The sequence below is a fragment of the Symphalangus syndactylus genome, chromosome 11 (genome assembly GCF_028878055.3).
Source record: "Symphalangus syndactylus isolate Jambi chromosome 11, NHGRI_mSymSyn1-v2.1_pri, whole genome shotgun sequence".
NCBI lineage: Eukaryota > Metazoa > Chordata > Mammalia > Primates > Hylobatidae > Symphalangus > Symphalangus syndactylus.
The window spans coordinates 40647899-40673295 of NC_072433.2; the positions used below are offsets into that span (position 1 = coordinate 40647899).

Consider the following 25397-nt stretch of genomic DNA (forward strand, 5'->3'; position numbering starts at 1 on the left):
AGCTTAAGTCTCTACTTATGATGTATATCCCCTATCAGTAGCCCTGGGAACTTTGGTCACTACTGACAAATTTCTATTAATCTCAAAAATAATACAGATCTTTGTCATATTTCGCCCCTTCCTTCCCCAGGAACTTATTTCAAAGTATTCTGTGCATTCCACCTAATAGCTATCAAGTTTACCTTGACAAAAGTTCTATTCTCTATCATTCAATAAAATTTCTTTGATTAAGGTTTAGATGTAAATTTTATTGTTCTTTACACACCATATTCCCTAAAGTTCATTATACTTTAAAAACTAAACTTTTTTAAGGATCAAGAAAAGACAGTGTGTCTTGCCATTTATCTTCAAGAACATAAAACTGGGTTCTGTTAGAATCAGCTATAATCCAACAGGTACAACACGGGTATTCATTTTTGAACTAAAAATGTTTATATTTGTTATCTCATATTTCTTTGTACTGTATCTCATTTAGGCAGAAATAGCTATTCATCATCAAATACTCATCTTCAGAGATTAAAAAAGAGCATAAAATTTTTCAAATATAGCAGTATTTTCATCAAATCACATAATTAAATGTGAAGTAACTGGCACTCCCACACACTGCTAAAAGGAGTAGAAATTGGAACAACAAATTTGAAAAACCGTAAGGCATTACTGCTAAAGTTGAACATACATATTTCTATGACCAGTTTTTCCACTTCCAGAAATACATACTTGACAGAAATGTGTGCACATGTGCACCGAAAGACGGGTGTAGGAATGTTTATATCAGTATTATCATAATAGTGCAAAACTAAAAACATCCATCATACATTAGAATCAACACCAATGAGAATGAATAAACTCTTTCTATATAGAAAAATACAGATTAGGCCAGGCACAGTGGCTCACACCTGTAATCCCAACACTTTGGGAGGCCAAGGCAGGCAGATCATGAGGTCAAGAGATCGAGACCATCCTGGCCAACGTGGTGAAACCCCGTCTCTACTAAAAATACAAAAATTAGCTGGGCGTGGTGGCAGGTGCCTGTAATCCCAGCTACTCAGGACACTAAGGCAGGAGAATCACTTGAACCTGGGAAGTTGAGGTTGCAGTGAGCCGATTGTGCCACTGCACTCCAGCCTGGCGACAGAGCAAGACTCTGTCTCAAAAAAAAAAAAAAAAAAGGAAGAAAAACACAGATTAGCCTCACAAAAATAACATTACCCGAGGAACACTTATTCTATGCTTCCATTTAATAAAGTTCAAAAATAGGCAGAGCTAATCTATGGTTTTTAGACATCAAGATAATGGTCACCCTAGGAATACAAAAAGGGAATAACTAGAAAAGAATATAAGGAAAGCTTTCAGGGTCCAATAACAATATTGATTTCAATAAACACTCACCAAAGCAGAATAAGTGTGTTCATATATTGGAATATATAGTGAATTCACTAAATTATGAAACCCATGAAATAAAGCATTCCCTAATATTAGAAACCTGAGGCAACTCAGTTTCTCTGTACCTCCGTTGCTTCAACTGTAAAACAGACTACAGCAAGTCTGTAAGCTTAAATTCCTAGATTTTTTTTTTTTTTTTTTGAGACGGAGTCTCGCTCTGTCGCCCAGGCTGGAGTGCAGTGGCGCAATCTCGGCTCACTGCAAGCTCCGCCTCCCGGGTTCACGCCATTCTCCTGCCTCAGCCTCTCCGAGTAGCTGGGACTACAGGCGCCCGCCACCACGCCCGGCTAATTTTTTTTTTGTAATTTTTAGTAGAGACGGGGTTTCACCGTGGTCTCGATCTCCTGACCTCTTGATCCGCCCACCTCGGCCTCCCAAAGTGCTGGGATTACAAGCGTGAGCCACCGCGCCCGGCCCCTTTTTTTTTTTTTAGATAAAGGTACTCAGTTCCTTAAACAGAAGAAAAAAATTATAGTGACTATTTGATTGCCATTTTAAAGATAAACATTGCAAAGACAGAATCAAAACATATCATTTTTTCCTTCCTCTTACAAAAGAACAAGATATATTAGCAGTTTTCTTTCAGAATCATAGTTACTGATTTCCAATAGAATAAAATTGAATATTCTTTATATTGCTACTGATTAGTAGGTAAACTAATATGAAAAGACCACTAGACAAGAAAGGTCATCTTTTTTCTGGTTTCAGACTATGTCCCTCTATAGCAATAACAATGTTTAAAATTACTAGTTTTAAAATGTTTTGAAATATAGTAAAAATCAAACAAACACCAAACTTAGTATTTGCTTGGTTAACTTCATAATGCCAAATTATAACAGAAACATCAGTATCTGACAGCTATTTGATAAATAATAGTAATGACTGAACTATAACTTCTACTTATAGGCACCATTAAATGAGAAGCCTCGTTAAAAATTATTAATTTATTATCAGGCTCCCTTACAAGCTAATAACTGAAAAGAATGCTACTCTCCTGAGAATATCAAGATTATAAAACTTTTATATTCTGTACCATCACCCAATACTATATATATCCATTCAATATTATATTGAGTTTATTTCTCTCAAATTTTCATATTTAATATAATCCATTCTGAAAATATTCAAATAAATTTTCAAAAACTGAAATGCATTGTTAAAAAAGATCATTTCACCAGTTTTTCTAACATAAATATGAAGCTTGCTTCTTCCTCTCAAATAACACAATATGAATATGTCATTGTATGGTATCACACTTCTAGCTAAACCTATTCTAAGGTGCTTATCATTCAGATAAAGGCAGACTTCTTCTTCTGAAGCACTTGTCCAGGGACGGTGTTCAAAACTTGTTTTCTTGCCAAATCTTTCCTTTCCCTCATCTTCTTCATCTCAGTAAATCACACACCACCATCTATCTAGTTTCTCAAGCCAGGAACCAGGAAATCATTTTTGACACTTTTCTTCTCCCATCCAATCCATCATGAATCTGTCAGTTGTTCCTCCTCCACACTTCACCATCTCCTCTCTAAAATATATGTATAATCTGGCTACTATCATGTTTTTCCTGGACTACTGTAGTATTACAGTATCTTTACTTTCACCCTTGCCTTTCTCCAATCCATTCTCAGAGTAGCATTTTAAAAATATAGATTAAAGCATATCACTTCTCTAATTCAAAATCTTCAACGACTGCAACGTCTTTAGTAAAACCTGTAAGTCTTTAATATGCCCTACAAGGCCCTGTATAATCTGCTTTCTATCTCTTATTTCAGCTCATATGGTTTTCTGCCTCATTATGCTTCTGCCATCCTGAACTTTTCATTTCTTTCAAAAATTAAGTTCTTTCCTGTGTCATAGCCTTCAAACATATTTTTCTCTCTTCCAAGAAACTCTTTTCTCTCCTGACCTGTCTTCTTATTCTTTGTTTCCACTTAGTATCACCAAGTGAGGGAAGCCTTCTCTGAGAATACAACATTAATTTCTCCCCATTTTCTCCACCATAGCACTCTGTTCTTCTCTTTCACTGAATTGATCATAAGTTGTAATTTTACATTTGTTTATTTACTTGTTCTTTATCTGTTTGCACTGTTAGACGGTAGGTTCCATGAAGGCAGGGATCATTTATTATGCACTTAATACATATATCATAAATTAAGGGAGCACTTCATAATATGTATGTTTAATGAATAAATGGATGTGAATGACTTTGAGTCCAGAGAATAAATTACAGTTCAAAGTGGTTTCCCCTTCTCTGGGTCTCCCATTGTCACTTGATCAGCTTTCCAACTGTTTCTAAAAGAAAGACGCAAAAAGTGTTTCTGAAAGCTTAAAGAAAATACAATAGAGGAAATGTCAGGAAGTTGTATACGTTATGTCAAATAAGTGCAACAAATAATAATACTAAGATCTCATGGGAAGGAGAAATCCCTAAGGGCTACAAGGACAAGATATGATTTTATTCACAAGGTGGAATTTGACCTGAGTATTCAGACTGGTAAAATTCCAAGAGGTGGAAAAGTAAGGGAGTGAAACCCAAATAAAGAAGTAAACAGAGGCACAAAGTGCTACAGAAGTTATAAAACTGGAATGTGGCACCTTAAATTTACAACGTAAATAAGTGTAAAAAAGCTAAATCTTATATAAGAAATCTATATCCCACGTTAAGACAACTTCAAAGAATTTGAAAGGTTAAAATAACTCTATCTCATCAGTATCCATAAATCTCTTCTGACTCCAATCTTTGGCTTCTGAAGTTTTCCAAGCACTTACAACATGCTTCCATTAGTTTTTACTCTGACCAACTGCCTCGTTTCCATATTCTTACCTGTGTTTTTTATTCACTCATTACCTGATGAAATTTCCCCAGTAGATTAATTCAGTCAGTTTTTCTTTATAGACTCTCTAGGATTTCATTTTTCTTCTGTTATTTACGGGGGGTAAGCTTTTTTTCCTATGACATTTCGATCAATAAATACATCTTTAGAAAATCTTAACTTTTCATATGTACTAAAATTTTGTTTTACTATTGATTCAATAGATTTTACTTTAAAATCTGTATTCCTACTTCAGTTCTTGCCTCTTAAATTCATATATTGAGCCCCTCCTTCAGCTCTATCCTGTTTCCAGAGGTAAACCAGGAAGGTCTAGCACAGTGCTTTGTAGAAAGCATTCGGTTGCATTAGATAAGAAGTTTGTAGTTAAAAGTTTCTAAAGATACTTCCAAGTTGAAAATTCTACGGTTTCCTTAATCTTATCTTGTCACGGGCTTTTTCCATGGACACCGTTTTCTATCTGTACTCATACCTGCCCACTCCATAAGTTTTTGATTTCAGAGGAATAGACCTCATAGGGTACTTAGAATCCTACCATAATAAAACTGGAGGAAACAAAGTTTTATACAGGAGGAAACTAAGGCTCACAGATGTCAATAAACTTAATATTATCTACACAGTTAAGTGACAAAGTCCCGATTCTCTCTAGCCAGCACTCTATCCAAGAAGAGGATCTTACTGGTTATAAAAGCATCATATTTAGATGGGATGCAGTCTTACTAAGTTGCCCAGGCTGGACTTGAACTCCTGGCTCAAGTGATTCTCCTGCCTCGGCCTCCCTGTTAGAGCAGCCCCCGATTAAAGCAGCCTGCTCATACACGTTCCTTAGTACGTTTTTGACTAGCATTGCTTTTATCTTATGTTATTTCCTGTGCCCTTAGGATATCATCTCCTGGTCAATCAATCACAAGGGTTTTTTGTTGTTGCTGTTTTTAACTACAATACCATACATACTTACCTGAAACTGTTCAGGAATGACAGTTACCCTTAACCAAAACTGGGAGGCAACCACTTTTCCCAATGCACTTCAGGTCTGTAATACAGACTTCACGTCTACATTATATGGTCTATAGTTTATAGGAAACTCTCCAAGGACAGAGACCTGCCAATACTTTGTGGTAAACTATAACTACGTAACATGAATTTTTAAAGCAATAGAAGAAACGGCCGGGCGTGGTGGCGCGCACCTGTAATCCCAGCTACTGGGGAGGCTGAGGTTGGAGAACTGCTTGAACCCGGAAGGAAGAGGTTGCAGTGAGCTGAGGTGGCGCCACTGCGCTCCAGCCTGGGTGACAGAGCGAGACTCCGTCTCAATACCAAAAAAAGAAAAAAGAATTAGAAGAAATGGAAAGTCTTCGAAGATACACAATGCAGACAGAACTTGCTTCGAGCAATAGAAGTCTTTTATTTAATACTTATCAAATATCGAACGTAAGGCTCCACGCGGCCTGTTACAACACAGCATCTCTAAATTCACGTTCTGTAAACCCAAGGGAAAAGAAACACTATGATCATCCTTTTGCATTGCAAAAAACAAAAACAAACTCCTCCCTCTGCAATGTAGAATCCTCCTTTAAGTTCAGCTATTGTACATTTAAGTGTTTGCACACCTAGTGGTTTTTTTAAAACTACCTCTACAGTTATCTAGAGTCTAGGGAGTGAGTAACATTACACAAGATAAGCCTTCTTTTCGTTTAAGATCATAGCTGGTTAAGTAGAACTGGAGATTTTAAGGAGAACTGGAAAAAAGGAAAAGGTGAAAAGTAGCATGCAAAATTGAGAAACTAAATTCTGATGGTAATTTTATTAATGAAAATAAACTTTATTTAATACAGGGAAATTCTTAGGTATATTTCACATAAATAAATGTCACAATAGCGTCAAATCCCAGACTTTCAGGAAAGTAACTGTAGCACTGTTAATATCACAACAACAACAACAACAAAATTCTCATCTACTTTGTTCCGAAAAGTTTTATTTTTCTTAAAAAAGGAAAAAAAGCAAACCAACCCCCCCACCCAAAAAAAAAATTTTTTAAAAATAAAAATAAGAACAAACAGAAACCAGTCTGAGCTGGCAGCTGTGACAGCCAGTGAGACACCCGGGCTTTCCGGGTCGTGCTTGGCTTTGGGCTGGATGTCCACGCAGAAAGCCCTGGAGCCATCCCACAGGTCCCACACCCAGGTACCCAGAAAACGACCGCGGCCGCACACACGGGGGGTGGCGGGGTCCGGGCCACGCTGCAGACGGGGAGAGGCACTCGGGGTGAAGGATCGCGGGGAAGGCACTGCGGTCGGAACCGAAAGGCAAGGCCTGGGAAAGCGCCGGGGACGTCCCGTGCTCCGGGACATCGGGTGCCCGCGCGGGACGCCCTGTCATGACTCACGGAGGCGAGACAGCACGGGCGGGGAAAGAGGCTGCAGGATGGAGGGAAGCCCGACCCTCGGGAGGGAACCCAACCCGGGGGAGGCCCCGACCTCGCGCGGGACGGTGAAGAGGGCCCGCCTTCCCCACGCCCTGGCCGCCCGGCCCTCACCTCCACCCCACGCAACAGGCGCGGCGGCCGGGTCCCGACGCCGGGGGCTGCGGGCCGGGGGGCGGGGGCAGCAGCCCGCAGCCATGACAGGCGCGGGGCGGGCCGCGGGCGGGCTGGGCCGCACGTGCGGGCAGCGCCCCCTGCCCGGCCTCCCCGCGGGCCCGCCCGCCCGACCCCGGCCCCGGGACTCGGCCCCTCACCTCAGGCGGCGGCGCGGCCCCGCCTGCCTCGACCCCCTCCCCCCGACCCCTCCCCCCCACACCGGCCGAGCGGCGGCGGCGGCGGCGGCTGCACGTACTCACCGCCGCTCGCTGACTCTCGCGCTTCGCCATAACTGAGGCGCCCCCGCCGCCCCCCGCCTCGACTGAGACTGACACTCCCGGCTGGCCGGGCGGGGGCGGCCTCAGGCGACCACCCGTCTGACACGACCCGCCCCCGCATCTCCCCACCAGTTGAGTAGCGGCCGCTGCCCCGCGGTGCCCCCGGGCTTCCTCCCCACGCCCGAGGCAGTGGGTGGCAGCGGCGGGCGGCGGCACTTACCGGCTGCGCGGCCAGGCCCCCCTGTCAGCGCGGGGCAGGGAGGGAGTGGAGGGAGGAGTGAAGGGGCACCGCCTCCCCCGCGGCGCCACGCACCCGCCTGATTGGCCCAGTTCACTCCCCCAGCGCGACCCCACCAGCCCCTGCGAGCGGCACTCCGGCAGCACCGGCGCGCTATTTGCATATTTGTGCCCGCGCCGCTGATTGGCCCTGGCGCGGAGGGGCGGCCGTGACCGCCGCCGCTCCTGCAGCGGCTCCAGCCGCGTCGGGCTGCCTGAGAGGGAGCATCCCCCTCGCCGCTCCCCTTCCCTCCCGGCGTGGCCCGACCCAGGGCGGAGGGCGGTGAGAGGCGGGGTCGTTGCTCCGCTCCAACATGGCCCCGCCGCGCCGCCGACCCAATCGCTAGCGCGGTTACTCCCGGAGCCCTGGGCGGCCTCGGGGCGGGGAAGGCTTGGGGCCGGGCGCCCTCTGGCCGGAGCGCGGGGCAGTGCAGTGGCCCCGGCTCCCCCGGCCGCCCAGCCGCGGCCGCCACGTCAGGCCGCGCCCTCACGGCGGCCTCTCCCCTCGCACTGCCCGCCCCGCGGCCCCGCCGCCACGTCAGGCCCCGGCAGGGCACGCCCCAGCCGCGAGCTGACCAGTGGCGGGGTCGGTGCCGAGGTCACTTACACGCAGGGCATCTCTCGGGCAGCTCGGGTCCGCCGAGGAAGGGCGAGAGTTTCCAAAGACGTCCTTCTTAAGGAGCCGTGGATTTAGTCCCACGTTCTCCTTTCGCGCGGAGACCCGGGTGTCACGCGCCCGTGCTGTAGAATCGGGAGCACGGAGCGTGCCGCGATGATGCAGCGATTGAGCCCAGGTGCCAGCACCTGCAGTAGCCGGCGCCCGCCGCGGAGACCCAGCCCCACGCCGCGAGCCAGGGGAGAGCGCGCACCTAGGCTGCAGTTGCAACCCAATCTTCCCGAGGCTCAGGCTCCCGTTCTCCATTGCACAGTTACGAAGGGAGAGAAAAATAAACGCAAGAATTTAAGAAGAGAGAGCGAGCGCGGTGGGGGAGGGTGATACTGGTTTAGGAGCAGGGGGAGTACTGGAAAACCTGGGTTCCCTCTCGATCCATCACTAATTAACTGAGTGACCTACATCAAATCCTAGCATGTCCTAGGGCCTTGGTTTTGCCTTCTGTGAAAGGAAGAGGCTACACAAGTTGTCCAAAAGTCCTCCAGCTCTTAAAATTCTAAGGGTCTCCTCCTTTCAGGTCCTTAGCTGGCTTTCTACCGAATTAAAAATTTAAAATCCATATGAAAACATGAGCTACACAAAAGAATTAAATGTTTGAACTTCGGTCGGCCTACTTTATGTTTGTTCAAAACTGTTGGCCATTTCAGATCCAGTGCAGGTGATACATCACGTTCACAGTTGACAGAAATCTCTTGAATTTCAGCCTCCGCTAAGGAGCGTGACTGCGCTTGTTTATGCCTAGCCAGAATGGAATGGCTGCGGTATACACAGTGGTATGTGCCAAGTAATGTCATTCTTTATATTCCCCATGAAGGCCCTCCAGAGTGGATCAGCATAACTCTATTTAGCTGAGATACTGACAGGGCTGGGAGGAAACCCTGCTGAAAGGGCGGTTACAGTTCCAGCTTTGATTCCCTTAAGGGTACTTTTAACAACCACATATTAGACTAAGAATGCACAGAAAGAGTTTATCTCTGGGGTCCCCCACACTACTTATTTGAATAGTGCTTTAGTTTGCAAATTCAACTTGTTGAGTCAAATTTAAGGCCAGTAACATCTCATCTATCTGACATCACAGCAGACTGACATCCCACTTAAATGAAAAACTTAAGCGGCCTCCCCATCATCTGATAGAAAACGTTCATGTTTTCTTGAATGCAGCCCTCTGAAAATTACTTAGGCTTGGTCATTAAAGAACAGTGCTATAATTATCAACATTATTGTATGCCATTGTAATGAGTGAATGTTCTCGAAAATATGCAAAATTTGTCCCTATAATAAATGGCCTCTAGGATGCTGGTTTTTGTGTTTTTGTTTTGTTTTGAACTTCTGTTTTTGCTATCTCCTTCCTCACTACTGGGCTGACACTTCACTATTCTTCTACCTAACAACCTTCTTTCCTACTTTTTTGATGCTTCTATGCCATTATGAACTTAGACATCGATAAACTTTTATTAGCTTAGACTCTCAGGTTTTGTGGAAAGATTTTCTGTGGGGTTCTCCTGTGTTAAGTACATAAGTTCTTGTGACATTTATTTTCACTGATCAGTGAATGGTTTTCACTTCTGTCTTAAATTTTGGACGGATTCTCAGTAACTGTGGTTTCTGAATATGGAGACTCTAGAAAAATGTTGCAGAGGATGGCTCTGAATCTGAGAATTTAGGGGTCAAATTAGTAAATATTACATTTTGCAATTGAAGTTAGCAAGAATCAATGTCACGAACAACATCAAAATCTAGCAGCACTGGCCTACCATTTCCACCAGGCAATGGGCTGTCTAAAGCCAAGCGGTGGCCACACTCTCTAGGTCCCTCAATCCCACTCCAGAATAAGAATGTCTCCATTCCGGGCCAGGCGCGGTGGCTCACGCCTGTAATCCCAGCACTTTGGTAGGCCGAGGCGGGCAGATCACCTGAGGTCAGGAGTTGGAGAACACCAGCTTGACCAACATGGAGAAACCCCATCTCTACTAAAAATACAAAATTAGCTGGGCTTGGTCGCGCATGCCTGTAATCCCAGCTACTCGGGAGGCTGAGGCAGGAGAATCGCTTGAATCCAGGAGGCAGCGGTTGCGTTGAGCCGAGATGGCGCCATTGCACTCCACCATGGATGACAGAACGAGACTCCGTCTCAAAAGAAAAAAAAAAAAAAAAAGAATGTCTCCATTCCTACCTAATGTCTTTCCAATTAAAGAGGCCCTGTTATCTGGACACAGGGATTTGGGTATCGAGAAAGCCTGTGCTATGACAAGGAGTGGCTCTCCACACCTTGAAAGAAACATCCTACAATAGATCCATTTACTGAAATTTAGTCCCAAGCAATGTGTTAAAGGTTTATATTTTGTTATTTCATTTTATCTTCACAACCACTCTATGAGAAACGGCTTTTTTTTTTTTTTTTTTTTTTGACAGAGTCTCACACTGTCGGCCAGGCTGGAGTGCAGTGGCATGATCTCAGCTCACTGCAATCTCCACCTCCCAGGTTCAAGCGCTTCTCCTGCCTCAGCCTCCCGAGCAGCTGGGATTACAGGCCTGCACCACTACACCCAGCTAATTTTTGTATTTTTAGCAGAGATGGGGTTTCACCATGTTGGCCAGGCTGGTCTTGAACTCCTGACCTCGAATGATCCACCCACCTCAGCCTCTCAAAGTGCTGGGATTACAGGTGTGAGCCACTGTGCCCGTTGAGAAAGGGATTTCCTCTCCCCCGCCCCCTGCCATTTTACAGATAGTCTAAAATCTTGCCCTGGTTACACAGCCATTGAGTGACAGAAACAATATTCAAACTTAGAACTGTCTGACCCCAAAAGCTATAACTTGTAAATATTATACTATATTCTTCCCCTCATCCTGAGTTTCCAATTCCATGTTTATCAGGCATGTTTATTTTAGTAACTAATTTGGCATCTTGGAATGGAAAATTCCCTGTATAAGCATTTTGGTTCAGGTCACCAAAAGAATATCTGACAATGTAAATTTGTGGACTTTTCCTGCAAGTTTGAGGAACATGAATCAATGCTTTAATACCTGTTCACTTCTGGAGAAAACTTATACAATCAAGATCCTGAAACTAGCTGGATGTGGTGGCTCACACCTGTAATCCCAGCACTTTGGGAGGCCAAGGCAGGTGGATTGCTTGAACCCAGGAGCTTGAGACCAGCCTGGGCAATATGGTAAAATCTTATCTCTGCAAAACAATAGAAAGAGAAAAATTAGCTGGGCATGGTGGCATGTTCCTGTAGTCCCAGCTACTAGGGAGGCTGAGTTGGGAGGATCACTTGAGCCCAGAAGGTTGAGGTTGCAGTGGGCTGTGATCACGCCACTGCACTCCAGCCTGGGTGAAAAAGTGAGACCTGGCTGGGTGCGTTGGCTCACACCTGTAATCCCAGCACTTTGGGAGGCCAAGGTGGGTGGATCACCTGAGGTCAGGAGTTCCAGACCAGCCTGACCAATATGGGGAAACCCCGTCTCTACTAAAAATACAAAAATTAGCTGGGTGTGGTGGCACGTGCCTGTAATCCTAGCTACTCGGGAGGCTGAGGCAAGAGAATTGCTTGAACCCGGGAGGCGGAGGTTGCAGTGAGCCAAGATCGTGCCACTGCATTCCAGCCTGGGTGACAGAGTGAGACTCCATCAGAGAATGAAAAGGAAAGAAAGAATGAACGAACGAACAAAAGGAAGGAAGGAAGCAAGGGAGAAGGAAAGAAAGAAAGAAAGAAAGAAAGAAAGAAAGAAAGAAAGAAAGAAAGAAAGAAAGAAAAAGAAAGAAAGAAAAAAAGAAAGAAAAGAAAAGAAAAGAAAAGAGAAAGAAACCCTATCTCAAAAAAAAAAAAAAACCCTGAAACTGCAAAACTAAGGCTTGGATCCTACGTCAGTAAGACCTGCAAAAGTGATATCCACAGAATAGTCAGAAGAGGAAAGTTGGAGAACTCACACTTCGTGATTTGAAAACTTAATACAAAGGTATAATAATCAAGACAGTGTGGAACTGGCATAAGGATAGGCATACGGATTAATGGAATAAACTATAGAATCCAGAAATAAACTCTTACATTTATGGTCAATTGATTTTCAACAAGAATGCCAAGACATTTAGATTGGGAAAGAGTAGTCCTTTAAACCAGTGGTGGGACTGCTGGATACACACATACTAGAGAATGAAGTTGGACCACTACCTCACACCACACAAAACAATAAACCAAAAGGAACCACACACCTAAATGTAAGAGGTAAAGCTATAAAACTCTAAGAGGAAAAATAGAAGTAAATCTTCAGGATCTTGGATTAGGCAATAATTTCCTACATATGACACCAAAAGCATAATTGACAAAAGAAAATATAAACTAGACTTCATTATAATTAAAAACTTTCATACAAGAAACCACAAAAAGTAGATTAAACTTCATCAAAATAGAAAACGTTTTCAGTGTCAAAGGACACCATTAAGAAAGTGCAAAGAAAGACAAAACAGAATGAGAGAAAATATTTGCAAATAAAATACAGATGCTCCTCAACTTACAATGAAGTTTTGTCCTGATAAACTCATTGTAAGTTGAAAATACTGTTAAGTTGAAAATGCAGCTAATACACTTAACCTACTGAACATCATAGCTTAGTCTAGCCTACCTTAAATGTGCTCAGAACACTGACTTTAGCCTACAGTTGGGCAAAATCATCTGGCAACGCAGCCCACCATACAGTATAGGTTGTTTGTCTTTGTGATCATGTGGCTGACTGAAAGCTAAGCCATCATGAGAGATTATCTACTATATATCGCTAGCCTGGGAAAAGATAAAAATTCAAAATTTAAAGTACAATTTCTACTGAATGTGTATCACCTCAGCACCACTGCAACGTGAAAAAATCATAAGTCAGCTGGGCGGAGTGGCTCACGCCTGTAATCCTAGCACTTTGGGAGGCCAAAGCAGGTGGATCACCTGAGGTCAGGAGTTCGAGACCAGCCTGGCCAACCCCATCACTACTAAAAATACAAAAAATAGCCAGGCGTGTTGGCACGTGCCTATAATCCCAGCTACTCGGGAGGCTGAGGCAGGGGAATTGCTTGAACCGGGGAGGTGGAGGTTGCAGTGAGCTGAGACTGCACCACTGCATTCCAGCCTAGGTGACAGAGTGAGACTCCATCTCAAAAAAAAAAAAAAAAAAATCCTAAGTTGAACCATGATAAGGTAAGGACAGTCTGTATCTGATAAGGGTTTAGTGTACAGAATATATAAAGAGCACTTACAACTAAACAACAAAGACATAAATAATCCAATTAAAAAGTGGTCACAGTATCTGAGTAGACATTTCTCCAAAGAAGATCTACAAATAGCCAATATGCACATGAAAAGATACTCAACACACTAATTGTTAGAGAAATGCAAATCAAAACCACAATGAGATACCACTTCACTCTCTTCAGGATGGCTACAATAAAAAAGACAAACAATGGTAAGTGTGATATGGTTTGGCTGTGTCTCCACCCAAATCTAGAACTGTAGCTCCCATAATTCCCATATGTAGTGCGAGGGTCCCAGTGGGAGATAATTAAATCATGAGGGTGGGTCTTTCCCGTGTTGTTCTCGTGATAGTAAGTCTCCCGAGGTTGGGTGCGGTGGCTCACACCTGTAATCCCAGCGCTTTGGGAGGCCAAAGAGAGCGGATCACCAGAGATCAGGAATTCAAGACCAGCCTAGCCAACATGGTGAAACCCCTATCTCTACTAAAAATACAAAAAATTAGTGGGGCATGGTGGTGGCACCTGTAATCTCAGCTACTTGAGAGGCTGAGGCAGGAGAATCGCTTGAACCCAGGAGGCAGAGGTTGCAATGAGCCAAGATCATTGCCACTGCACTTCAGCCTGGGTGACAGAGCGAGACACCTTCTCCAAAAAAAAAAAAATTAAGTCTCGCCAAATCTGATGGTTTTATAAAGGGGAGTTTCCCCAGCACATGCTCTCTCTCTTGCTTGCCACCATGTAAGATGTGACTTTGCTCCTCCTTTGTCTTCTGCCACGATTGTGAGGCCTCCCCAACTCTGTGGAACTGTGAGTCTATTAAACCTCTTTTTCTTTATAAATTACCCTACTCGGGTATGCCCTTATTAGCAGGATGAGAACAGAGTAAGACAAAGTGTAACTGAAGATGCAGAGAAAGTAGAACCCTCGAATCCTGGTACATTGCTGGTGGGAATGTAAAATGATGGTTGTTTTGGAAAACAGTTCTTCAAAAAGTTAAACATAGTTACCATATAACCCAGCAACCCAAGAGAAATGAAAACATATGTCCACACAAAAACTTACATACAAATGTTCACAGCAGTATGATTCACAATAGCCCCAAAGTGGAAACAACCCAAATGTCTATCAGCTTGATGACTGGATAAACAAAAATGGCATATACACAAACTGGAATGTTATTCAGCCATGAAAAAAGATTAAGTACTGATAGTACAACACAGATGAACTTTGAAAACATAATGCTAAGTGAGAAAAGCCAGATACATTCCCTAGTAAGCCAACTCAGAAGACAGAATTATTACACAAAGATGTTTAATTTTAAAAAAATTAGGCCGGGCGTGGTGGCTCATGCCTGTAATTCCAGCATTTTGGGAGGCCAAGGTGGGTGGATCACCTGAGGTCAGGAGTTCGAGACCAGCCTGGCCAACATAGTGAAACCCTGTTTCTACTAAAAATACAAAAATTAGCCAGGCGTTGTGGCGTGCATGTGTAATCTCAGCTACTTAGGAGGCTGAGGCAGGAGAATCGCTTGAACCCAGGAGGCAGAGGTTGCAGTGAGCTGAGATAGAGCCACTGCATTCCAGCCTGGGTGACAAAAGCAAAACTCTGTCTCAAAAAAAAAAAAAATTTAAAATTAAAAAATAAAAAGTATGAAAGCCAGATACAAAATGCTTGACTGTTTGATTATATTTATATGAAATGTCCAGAATAAAGTAAGAAAGTAGACAGAAAGTAGATCAGTGGTTGCCTAGGACTGACATGGGAGAAGGGGGATGAAGAATGGAGAGTGACTGCTAATAGCTATGTACAGGGTTTCTTCTGGGGGGCAATGAAATAGTTTTAAAATTAGATTGTGGAGATACTTGCACAACTCTGAATACACTAGAAACCGATGAAGTATAAATTTTGTCAAGTATAATACTATCTCAATAAAGCTGGTTAAAAAAAAAAAAGGTGATTCCAGGCTGGGTGTGGTGGCTCACACCTGTAATCCCAGCACTTTGGGAGGCCAGGGCAGATGGATCACCTGAGGGTGCGAGTTCGAGACCAGCTTGGCCAACGTGGTGAATCCCCATCTGTACTAAAAATATAAAAATTAGCTGGGTTTGGGTCAGGCGCGGTGGCTCACTCCTGTAATCCCAGCACTTTGGGAGGCCGAGGCGGGTGGATCACGAGGTCAGGAGTTCGAGACCATCCTGGCTAACACAGTGAAACCCCATATCTACTAAAAACACACACACAAAAAATTAGCCGGGTGTGGTAGTGGGCGCCTGTAGTCCCAGCTACTCTGGGAGGCGGAGCTTGCAGTGAGAGAAGATCGCGCCACTGCACTCCAGCCTAGGCGACAGAGCGAGACTCCATCTCAAAAAAAAAAAAAAAAATTAGCTGGGTGTGGTGGTGCACACCTGTAATCCGAGCTACTCAGGAGGCTAAGGCAAGAGAATTTTTTGAACCTGGGAGGAGGAGTTTGCAATGAGACAAGATTGTGCCACTGTACTCCAGCCTGGGTGACAGAGTGAGATCTGTCAAAAAAAAAAAAAAAGTGATTCCCAGACAGCAATTTCCAACTTTGTTACAGTATTGTACACATTAAATCCACATACATGAATCTAACATACGAACACATGCTGAGACAAAAAGATAATATTTTAATTATATTCATAAAATTAGTTCCGCAGTAAATAATTTTTAAAGTTTGAAGATTGTTGTAGTGGCACTGTCATTTCTTATATTGGGTTCACCAGTTTTATGGCTTTGTTATAATTTACTTAATTTACACATATTTAAATACTTACACCATGTATCTATGCTAGGGTAGGTGCTGTGTTGGCTACAGAAGAGATTATTATTACCATATAAGTAATAATAAATTATGAATAATAAACATAATAAATATTGAACAAGTGTGTGTATATGAAATACCTTCTCACTCATCTTTATTGACATCCATTCACAGGCTGAGGCATTAATGAAAATGTTCTTTCACTGATCAATAAGTACTGATAAACATTAAAGTATGCGTTTTTCATCTTTTACACATTTTATGCAGATTCATAACTTAAATGTTTTATGCTCCATTACATTATAGACTGTAACATGATTTTCATCTCTCAGCACTAATGAATAGTAGGTTGAAGAGCTCAGATACTTTTCCACTCTAGGAAAAGACTCTGAAAGGAACTTCAGTTGATTCAGCAGTAAGTGAAAATGAACACCACATTAGCCCCTGGGAGTTGTGAAATTTCCTTAACTTGGTGAAGAACACAGGTTCTTTTTAGAACAGGGGTGAAGGATATCACTAGAAAGTTCTTTAGACTTCTTTTTCAGGCTCTTGTTCAAGCAAACAGAAATGAGGGCTAGGTATGCTTTCAGCTGTAGGTAGCTTACAGTACCTCAAAGATCATTTAAAAGCATGCTCAGCACTATTCTCAAATCTAGAGGCAGCTGGTAATAACAACATCCAAAGGATATATATTCAGCCAGAGAGCTGTTCTTCAGATTCTCATTTGTAGGCCCATTTAATCAGGGACAGGTCTTAGAGTCTCCAAGTTTTATCTAGTTTATCCCCCGCTTTTAGCCAGGAATATACTTCAAAGCATGATCCTACTTGACAGTTCAAATCTTAACACTTTTCTGCTTTTATAAACAGCTGCTTGTCCTAATCTTAAAAGGTCTTCAGGAAAAAGATGGTTTGCTGGTTTCCTTGATAAAACATCCCCGAGCATCTCATTCCTTCTCTTTGTGCATCTGTTTCTCTTTGGGTAACATAAGCACTCCTGGAGAAGTTGCATCTAAATCAAGTTTGGAGAGATCAAAAGGATGAAATGTGGCTGTTATTTAAAAAGTGAATTCACTCAACAAGTATTTAAAGGGGATTTGTGATGTCTCAGGCGCAATGCTAGGGGCTGGGAATACAACAATGAACAAGATAGATATAGTCCTCTGGCTTCATGGCAAATTATTTTCTAAAGCAAATAAATAGTAATTAATTATTTTTATTAATTTGGTAACACTTAACCTTCATTTACAGGTACTGTAATTGGTATGTTTATAGGGTGTTTGTTTGTTTGTTTTGAGATAAGAATGTGGCTGTCTCACCCAGGCTGGAGTGCAGTGGCACGATCTTGGCTCACTGCAGCCTCCAACTTCCATGTTCAAGTGAGTCTCCTGCCTCAGCCTCCCGAGTAGCTGGGATTACAGGCGTGCACCACCACGCCAGACTAACTTTTTGTATTTTTAGTAGAGACAGAATTTTACCATGTTGGCCAGGCTGCTCTCAAACTCCTGGCTTCAAGTGATCCACCCGCCTCAGACTCCCAACGTGCTGGGATTACAGGCGTGAGCCACTGCACCCAGCCTGGTGTGCTTTAGAAAGCATGTATGACTTATACCACTTAGCCTAAGAACTGACGGAAACTGTAAACATGTATTTTTCCAATCAACTAGTTTGTTTGTTTTTTTTTGTTTTGTTTTGTTTTGAGATGGAGTTTCACTCTTGTTGCCCAGGCTGGAGTGCAATGGCGCGATCTCGGCTCACCACAAGCTCCGCCTACCGGGTCCAAGCAATTCTCCTGCTTCAGCCTCCTTGGTAGCTGGGATTACAGGCATGCGCCACCACGCCCGGCTAATTTTGTATTTTTAGTAGAGACAGAGTTTCTCCATGTTGATCAAGCTGGTCTCAAACTCTTGACCTCAGGTGATCCGCCTGCCTTAGCTTCCCAAAGTGCTGGGATTACAGGCGTGAGCCACCACACCCGGCCCCAATAAACTGGTTTTATAGGCATTACAGGCATTTTATTTCCAGAAGAAACCCATCCTAGTGCAATTTTTTTTAATTTTTTTATTTTTATTTTTTTAGAGACAGGGTCTTGCTCTGTTGCCCAGGCTAGAGAGCAGTGGTACAACCATAGTTTGTTGCAACCTCCAAGTCCTGGGCTCAAGCGATCCTCTTACCTCAGCCTACTGAATAGCTGGGACTATAGGCATTGCCACCATGCCCAGCTAATTTTTAAATTTGTGTGTGTGTGTGTGTGTGTGTGTGTGTGGAGACGGGGTCTTGCTATGTTAACCCAGGCTGGTCTCAAACTCTGAGGCTTAAGCAACCCTCCTGCCTCAGCCTCCCAAAGCACTAGGATTATAGGTGTGAGCCACTACACCCAGCCTCCTGGTGCAATTTAAATCCATTTTGTCTTGTATAAGGTTCAACAAAAGAGAAAACGGCATTGGTGTTCCCTGGACATTTCTTGACTTGTTTTTGTTATTGTTGTTGTTTTGTTTTTTTCCAGTATGGAGTTTCGCTCTGGCGCCCAGATTGGAGTGCAGTGGCGCAATCTCGGCTCACTGCAACCTCTGCCTCCCAGGTTCAATTGATTCTCCTGCCTCAGCCTTCCAAGTAGCTGGGATTACAGGCATGCGCCAACACGCCTGGCTAATTTTTTATATTTAGTAGAGACGAGATTTCACCATGTTGGCCAGGCTGCTCTTGAACTCCTGACCTCAGGTGATCCACCTGCCTCGGCCTCCCAAAGTGCTGGGATTACAGGTGTGAGCCACCATGCCCAGATGACTTGTTTTTCCTTACTTGATAGCCATGCTTATAATTCTGTCACCACCTTTCTGCAATCCCATCAGCCAGCTTTCATACTCCTACTTGGATCATGGGAAGAGCTCATATATTGCTGTTAGGAATAAAATAAATCCTTTAACAATTACCACAGTCTTGTTGTTTATTTTTTTTTTTAAATAACAGAGTGAGTTTTCTTTGCAAGTGGCTTTGTAAATGTAATGTAAAAATATATAATCTTCAATAATTTTAAAATTATATTTCTTCTTCCCTCCCCAGTTTTATTGAGGTATAATTGCTATGCAGACAACTGCACATAATTAATGCTTACAACTTGCTGAGTTTGGACATATGTATACATTAGTGATACCATTACCATAATCCTGGTAATAAACATATTCATCACCTCCAAAAGTTTCCTTGTGTCCCTTTTTTTCAGGTTGGGGGGGCTTCTTTAGAAAGTTTACCTTAGGCCAGGTGCGGTGGTCACGCCTGTAATCCCAACACTTTGGGAGGTTGAGGTGGGTGGATCACTTGAGGTCAGGAGTTTGAGACCAGCCTGGCCAACATGGTGGAACCCCATCTCTACTAAAAATACAAAAGTTAGTAGGCATGGTGGCGGGCGCCTGTAATCCGAGCTACTTGGGAGGGTGAGGCAGGAGAATTGCTTGAACCCGGGAGGTGGAGGTTGCAGTGAGCCAAGATCGTGCCACTGCACTCCAGTCTTGGCAACAGAGCAAGACTCTGTCAGAAAAAAAAAAAAAAAAAAAAGAAAGTTATCCTTTTTATTGAGATGTTTTGAAGCATTCCTGTTTTATCGAGACATCATTATGATCTCTTATTTAAAAGTATTTGGAGATTTTTGGAATTCTTGGACATTTTGGTTGAGGATGCATATTAATTATGGCTGCTTTATTTGCACTAAACCCCATGGTTTTAGAGGATGAGTAACAACATGCCAACCAGGAAAATTAATTCTAGGTGATACGATTGAAAAAAATTAAGAGCAGTGGGATCTTAGAGAACATTTTGCCAAAAATAAATCAGTATAGCCTTTTTATCTGATTACCATTAGCTGTTAAGCAGTTAGTGACCTTCCACAATTTAAACAAAAGTCTTAAGTGGAAACAAATAAGGGACATTTTTTTGGGACAGATTCTTGTTCTATTGCTCAGGCTGGAGTGCAGTGGTGTGATCTCGGCTCACTGCAACCTCCTCTTCCCAGGGTCAAGCGATTCTCATGCCTCAGCCACCGGAGTAGCTGGGATTACAGGTGTGCACCTCTACACCTAGCTAATTTTTGTATTTTTGGTAGAGACGAGGTTTTGCTATGTTGGCCATGCTGGTCTCGAACTCCTGGCCTCAAGTAATCCACCCGCCTCCGCCTCCTAAGGGGAGATTTCTTAAAATATGAAATCCATAGAAATATTTAGGTCTTGGCCGGACGTGGTGGCTCATGCCTGTAATCCTAGCATTTTGGGAGGCTGAGGCGGGCGGATCACGAGGTCAGGAGATCGAGACCATCCTGGCTCACACAGTGAAACCCCGTCTCTACTAAAAGTACAAAAAAAATTAGCTGGGCATGGTGGCGGGTGCCTGTAGTCCCAGCTACTTGGGAGGCTGAGGCAGGAGAATGGCATGAACCCAGGAGTCAGAGCTTACAGTGAGCCGAGATCGCACCACTGCACTCCAGCCTGGTTGACAGAGTGAGCAACTGTCTCAAAAAAAAAAAAAAAAAAAAAAAAGAAATATTTAGGTCTTACACAGGCACATATTTGATTTCTCCAGCATTACAGGTAATTGAAAAAACATTCCACCTTCCAGAAAGTTTGGGTAAAGACCTCAAAAATAGTATGTCAGGCCGGGTGCAATGGCTTACATCTGTAATCCCAGCATTTTGGGAGGCCAAGGCAGGTAGATTACCTGAGGTCAGGAGTTCAAGACCAGCCTGGCCAATATGGTGAAACCCCTTCTCTACTAAAAATACAAAAAATTAGCTGGGTATGGTGGTGGGCGCTGTAATTCCAGCTACTTGGGAGGCTGAGGCAGGAGAATCACTTGAACTCGGGAGGCAGAGGTTGCAGTGAGCCAAGATCGTGCCATTGCACTACAGCCTAGGCAACAGAGCGAGATTCTGTTTCCAAAAAATATATATATATATATATATATATTACGTCAGAGAACTGAATGTCTGTGGCTATCGCCACATGAATAGTCTGTATTCTAAGACTAAGGGATTAGCACAAATCCTCTGAGTATCAAATATATAATTGAATTTTTTCCTTTGCATTGTTTATCATGGTGTCATACAGGACTTCCTAAATTTTTCTTTTTTTAATTTTTTTTTTAAATTTTAAGTTCTGCCGGGCGCGGTGGCTCATGCTTGTAATCCTAGCACTTTGGGAGGCCGAGGCGGGAGGATCACGAAGTCAGGAGATCGAGACCATGGTGAAACCCCGTCTCTACTAAAAATACAAAAAATTAGCCGAGCGTGGTGGCGGGCACCTGTAGTTCCAGCTACTCGGAGAGGCTGAGGCAGGAGAATGGCGTGAACCCGGGAGGCGGAGCTTGCAGTGAGCCGAGATTGCGCCACTGCACTCCAGCCTGAGTGACAGAGCGAGACTCCGTCTCAAAAAAAAAAAAAAAAAAAAAAAAAAAAAATTTAAGTTCTGGGGTACATGTTCAGGATATACAGGTTTGTTACATAGGTAAACGTGTGCCATGGTGGTTTGCTACACCTATCGACCCATCACCTAAGTATGAATCCCAGCATGCGTTAGCTATTTTTCTTGATGCTTTCCCTTCCCCCTTACCACTCCTCAACAGACCCCAGTGTGTGATTTCCCCTCCCTGTGTCCATGTGTTCTCATTGTTCAGCTCCCACTTGAGTGAGAACATGTGGTATTTGGTTTTCTGTTCCTGAGTTAGTTTGCTGAGGATAATGGCTTCCAGCTCCATCCATGTCCCTGCAAAAGACATGATCTTGTTCCTTTTTATGGCTGCATAGCATTCCATGGTTTATATGTACCACACTTCTTTATCCAATCTATCATTGATGGGCATTTTGGTTGATTCCATGTCTTTGCTATTGTGAATGGTGCTGCAATGAACATACCTGTGCATATATCTTTATAATAAAATGATTTATATTCCTTTGGGTATATATTCAGTAATGGGATTACTGGGTCAAATGGTATTTCTGGTTCTGGATCTTTGAGGAATCACCACATCCTCTTCCACAATGGTAGAACTAATTTACTTTCCCACCAACAGTGTAAAAACGTTCCTATCTCTCTGCAACCTCGCCAGCATCTGTTGTTTCTTGTCTTTTTAACAATTGCCATTTTGACTGGGACTGCCTAACTTTTTCCTTACAATCAACAATTATTGACTAGCAAAGCAGAACCCTCTCTGTCCAGCACACCTTATCCTGGCTCCTGGAGATGCTTCTCTTTGTGTTTCCCTTGCAGAGTGTGTACTATTTGGCAAGAATATACTGAGTGATTTGTACGAACTATAAGAAATGTCAGGCCAGGCATGGTGGCTCATGCCTATAATCCCAGCACTTTGGGAGGCCAAAGTGGGGAGATCACTTTAGGTTAGGAGTTTGAGACCAGCCTGGCCAGCATGGTGAAACTCTTTCTCCACTAAAAATACGAAAATTACCCGGATGTAGTGGCATGTGCCTGTAATCCCAGCTGCTCTGGAGGCTCAGGCAGGAGAACTGCTTAAACCCATGAGGTGGAGGCTGCAGTGAGGTGAGGTCGCACCACTGCATTCCAGCCCGGGCAACAGAGCGAGACTCTGTCTCAAAAAGAAAAAAAACAAAAAGAAAATGTCGGCCTGGTATTTGCTTATGATCTGCCACTCCTCTTTCTAGATAACTGAAAGCACTGGGAGTCTGTTCCTCAAACACACCCTCCTTGTCTCGGAACGTTTTCACCTTCTCTTCCCTCTGCCTTGCCACTAGCTCTAGGTACGGCTGCTCCTTCTTTGTCTTCAAGTCTTGCAAAAATAATTCCTCATATTAGAGGCCTTCTTTGACTCCTAATTTCCTAGTTTATTTCCTTCCTAACACTTACCGCAGTCCTGTTTATATATTTACTTTTTGTCTCCATCCACTAAAAAAGAAAGCATCTTAAGGCATAAGCAGGTTCTGTCTTGTTCCTCGAAAAACTCTCAGCACCTAGAACACAGGTGCTGAATAAATGTGTATCTTACACAAAACAAACCAATCACTCAACATACCCATATTGTTCTGGCAGAAAAACCGGCTGCCATTTGGAGTTATCCGACCTGGTTTTGAACAAGACACTGGAAGCCTTTATCAGGGGTTCTGAAACCCAGCTCCATATTTTTAGGTTGGCGCAAAAGTAATTGCGATTTTGGCCATTACTGGCAAAATAATAGAACCTAATAGAATAAGATTAGGAGATTCACCAACCTCATAGAATCTCCCAGGAAACTTAAAAATTATCTTTGCTCAGACCCTGCTCAGACTTAGGGGTGATGGGTCAGTATGGAAGCATTACGTTTTAAAAGCTCTTTTTGTAATTACTTGTGCAACCAACATGGAAAAGTACTGCTCTGAGTGACACAGAACTGAATAATTACCTGGCTACCATGTTCTTATTATCTGGGTGAGTCCTTCTTATGTCATCTAGGTTGACAGCATCCCAAACTGTTCTTTGGATCATTCTCTAGGCTGCTATAAACACTTGCCTCATTATCACAAAGGGGCAGCCTTAGGCACAAACCAGATGAAAAATCAACCTCTCATGAAAGAAAAGAGGCATTCAAGTAACCTAAGTTAATCTGTTAACACCTGTCCTGAAAACCTCAAACTAAAGGGAGAAAGAAAACTGCAGCACACTTCTCTTATCTTTCTTGGAAGAAAGTCGTCAACAAATCCCTTCATTTAGCTGTAGAAGTAAGAGGCAATCAATCAATCAATCAATCAATCAATCAAATACTTGTGCTACAAAGCAAATAAAAAAATAATGCTGGCCAGGCGCAGTGGCTCACACCTGTAATCCCAGCACTTTGGGAGGCCAAGGCAGGTGGATCAATTGAGGTCAGGAGTTAGAGACCAGCCTAGCCAATAAGGCAAAACCCCATCTCTACTAAAAATACAAAAATTAGCCAGGTGTGGTAGCATGGGCCTGTAATCCCAGCCACTCCGGAGGCTGAGGCAGAAGAATCACCTGAACCTGGGAGGCAGAGGTTGCAGTGAGCCAAGATCGTGCCATTGCATTCCAGCCTGGGCAACAGGGCGGGACTCCGTCTCAAAATAATAATGATAATAAGAAGAATAATAATAGTAATAATGCTCACAGAAGAGTGAGATGGCCAGATTCCATCCTCTTCATGGAATAAATTAGACCAAATAGTGGTGGGTTCAGAAATGCTTGTTCATATGTTTTTGTTATGGCAAATTCTAAACTTCAAGGCCTTGCTTAAAATTGGAACCTCTACTTTTTTTTTTTTAAAGAAAAAACAGTAGTTATTGATATTTTTTCTCAAGCAATGTAATTAATAACCCTTTTCCTCAAAATCATCATCATATGTTAATAAAGGTTGGGTGTGGTGGCTCACACCTATAATCCCAGGATTTGGGGAAGCCAAGGTGGGAGGTGAGGCCAGGAGTCCAAGACCAGCCTGTGCAACAAATCAAGACTCCTATCTCTAAATACACACATACATACATACATAGCCAGGTGTGGTGGTGCGTGCTGTAGTCCTAGCTACTCAGGATGCTGAGGTGGGAGAATCGCTTAAGCCTAGGAGTTCAGTTTGAGGCTGCAGTGAGCTACAATTGTGCCGCTACACTCCAGACTTTTTTTTAGAATGACAGAATAAGACCCTGTCTCTGTAAAACAAAACAAAACAGAAAAAACAAAAAAGCTAGGCTCATCCTGGAAGTCAACTGGAAACCACTCTCCTCCTCCAGTTAAAAATGCCAAGACTCGACTGGGTGCGGTGGCTCACACCTGTAATCCCAGCACTTTGCGGGGCTGAGGCAGGCCCGAGATGAGGTCAAGAGATTGAGACTATCCTGGCCAACATGGTGAAACCCTGTCTCTACTAAAAATACAAAAATTAGCTGGGCATGGTGGCATGCACCTGTGGTCCCAGCTACTCGGGAGGCTGAGGCAGGAGAATCGCTTGAACCCAGGAGAGCAAGACCCCATCTCAAAAAAAAAAAAAAAAGAAAAAAAATGCCAAGACAATGGTAAAACAGAGAGAACACAGGATTAAAAGTGGAAATATCTGAGTTGTAGTCCAGGCTTACTACTAACCAACTGAATGAGTGATTCGCAATTTTTTCTTGTCTGTGAAATAAGACTCATAACATCTATGCTGCCTGCCTCACATTGATGTTCTTTCTTTCTTTCTTTCTTTCTTTCTTTCTTTCTTTCTTTCTTTCTTTCTTTCTTTCTTTCTTTCTTTCTTTCTTCTTTCTTTATTCTGAGACAAGGTCTCGCTCTGTCACCTAAGCTGGACTGCAGTGGTACA

General features: G+C 43.2%; 1 protein-coding gene across 17 annotated transcripts in view; it reads right to left on the reverse strand.

The window, feature by feature from the left end:
- Nucleotides 1–25397, reverse strand: part of CHD9 (chromodomain helicase DNA binding protein 9) — a 278999-nt gene that overhangs the window by 194662 nt on the left and 58940 nt on the right. For 7 of the 17 annotated variants that reach the window (XR_010114408.1, XR_008649331.2, XM_055232980.2 and 4 more), the window contains exon 1: nt 7351–7530. The exons of 6 other annotated variants lie outside the window; for them this stretch is intronic. The gene's annotated coding sequence lies outside the window, so the exon portion shown is untranslated. 4 more of the 17 variants (XM_063612691.1, XM_063612690.1, XM_055232972.2 and 1 more) reach the window with 4 other exon arrangements.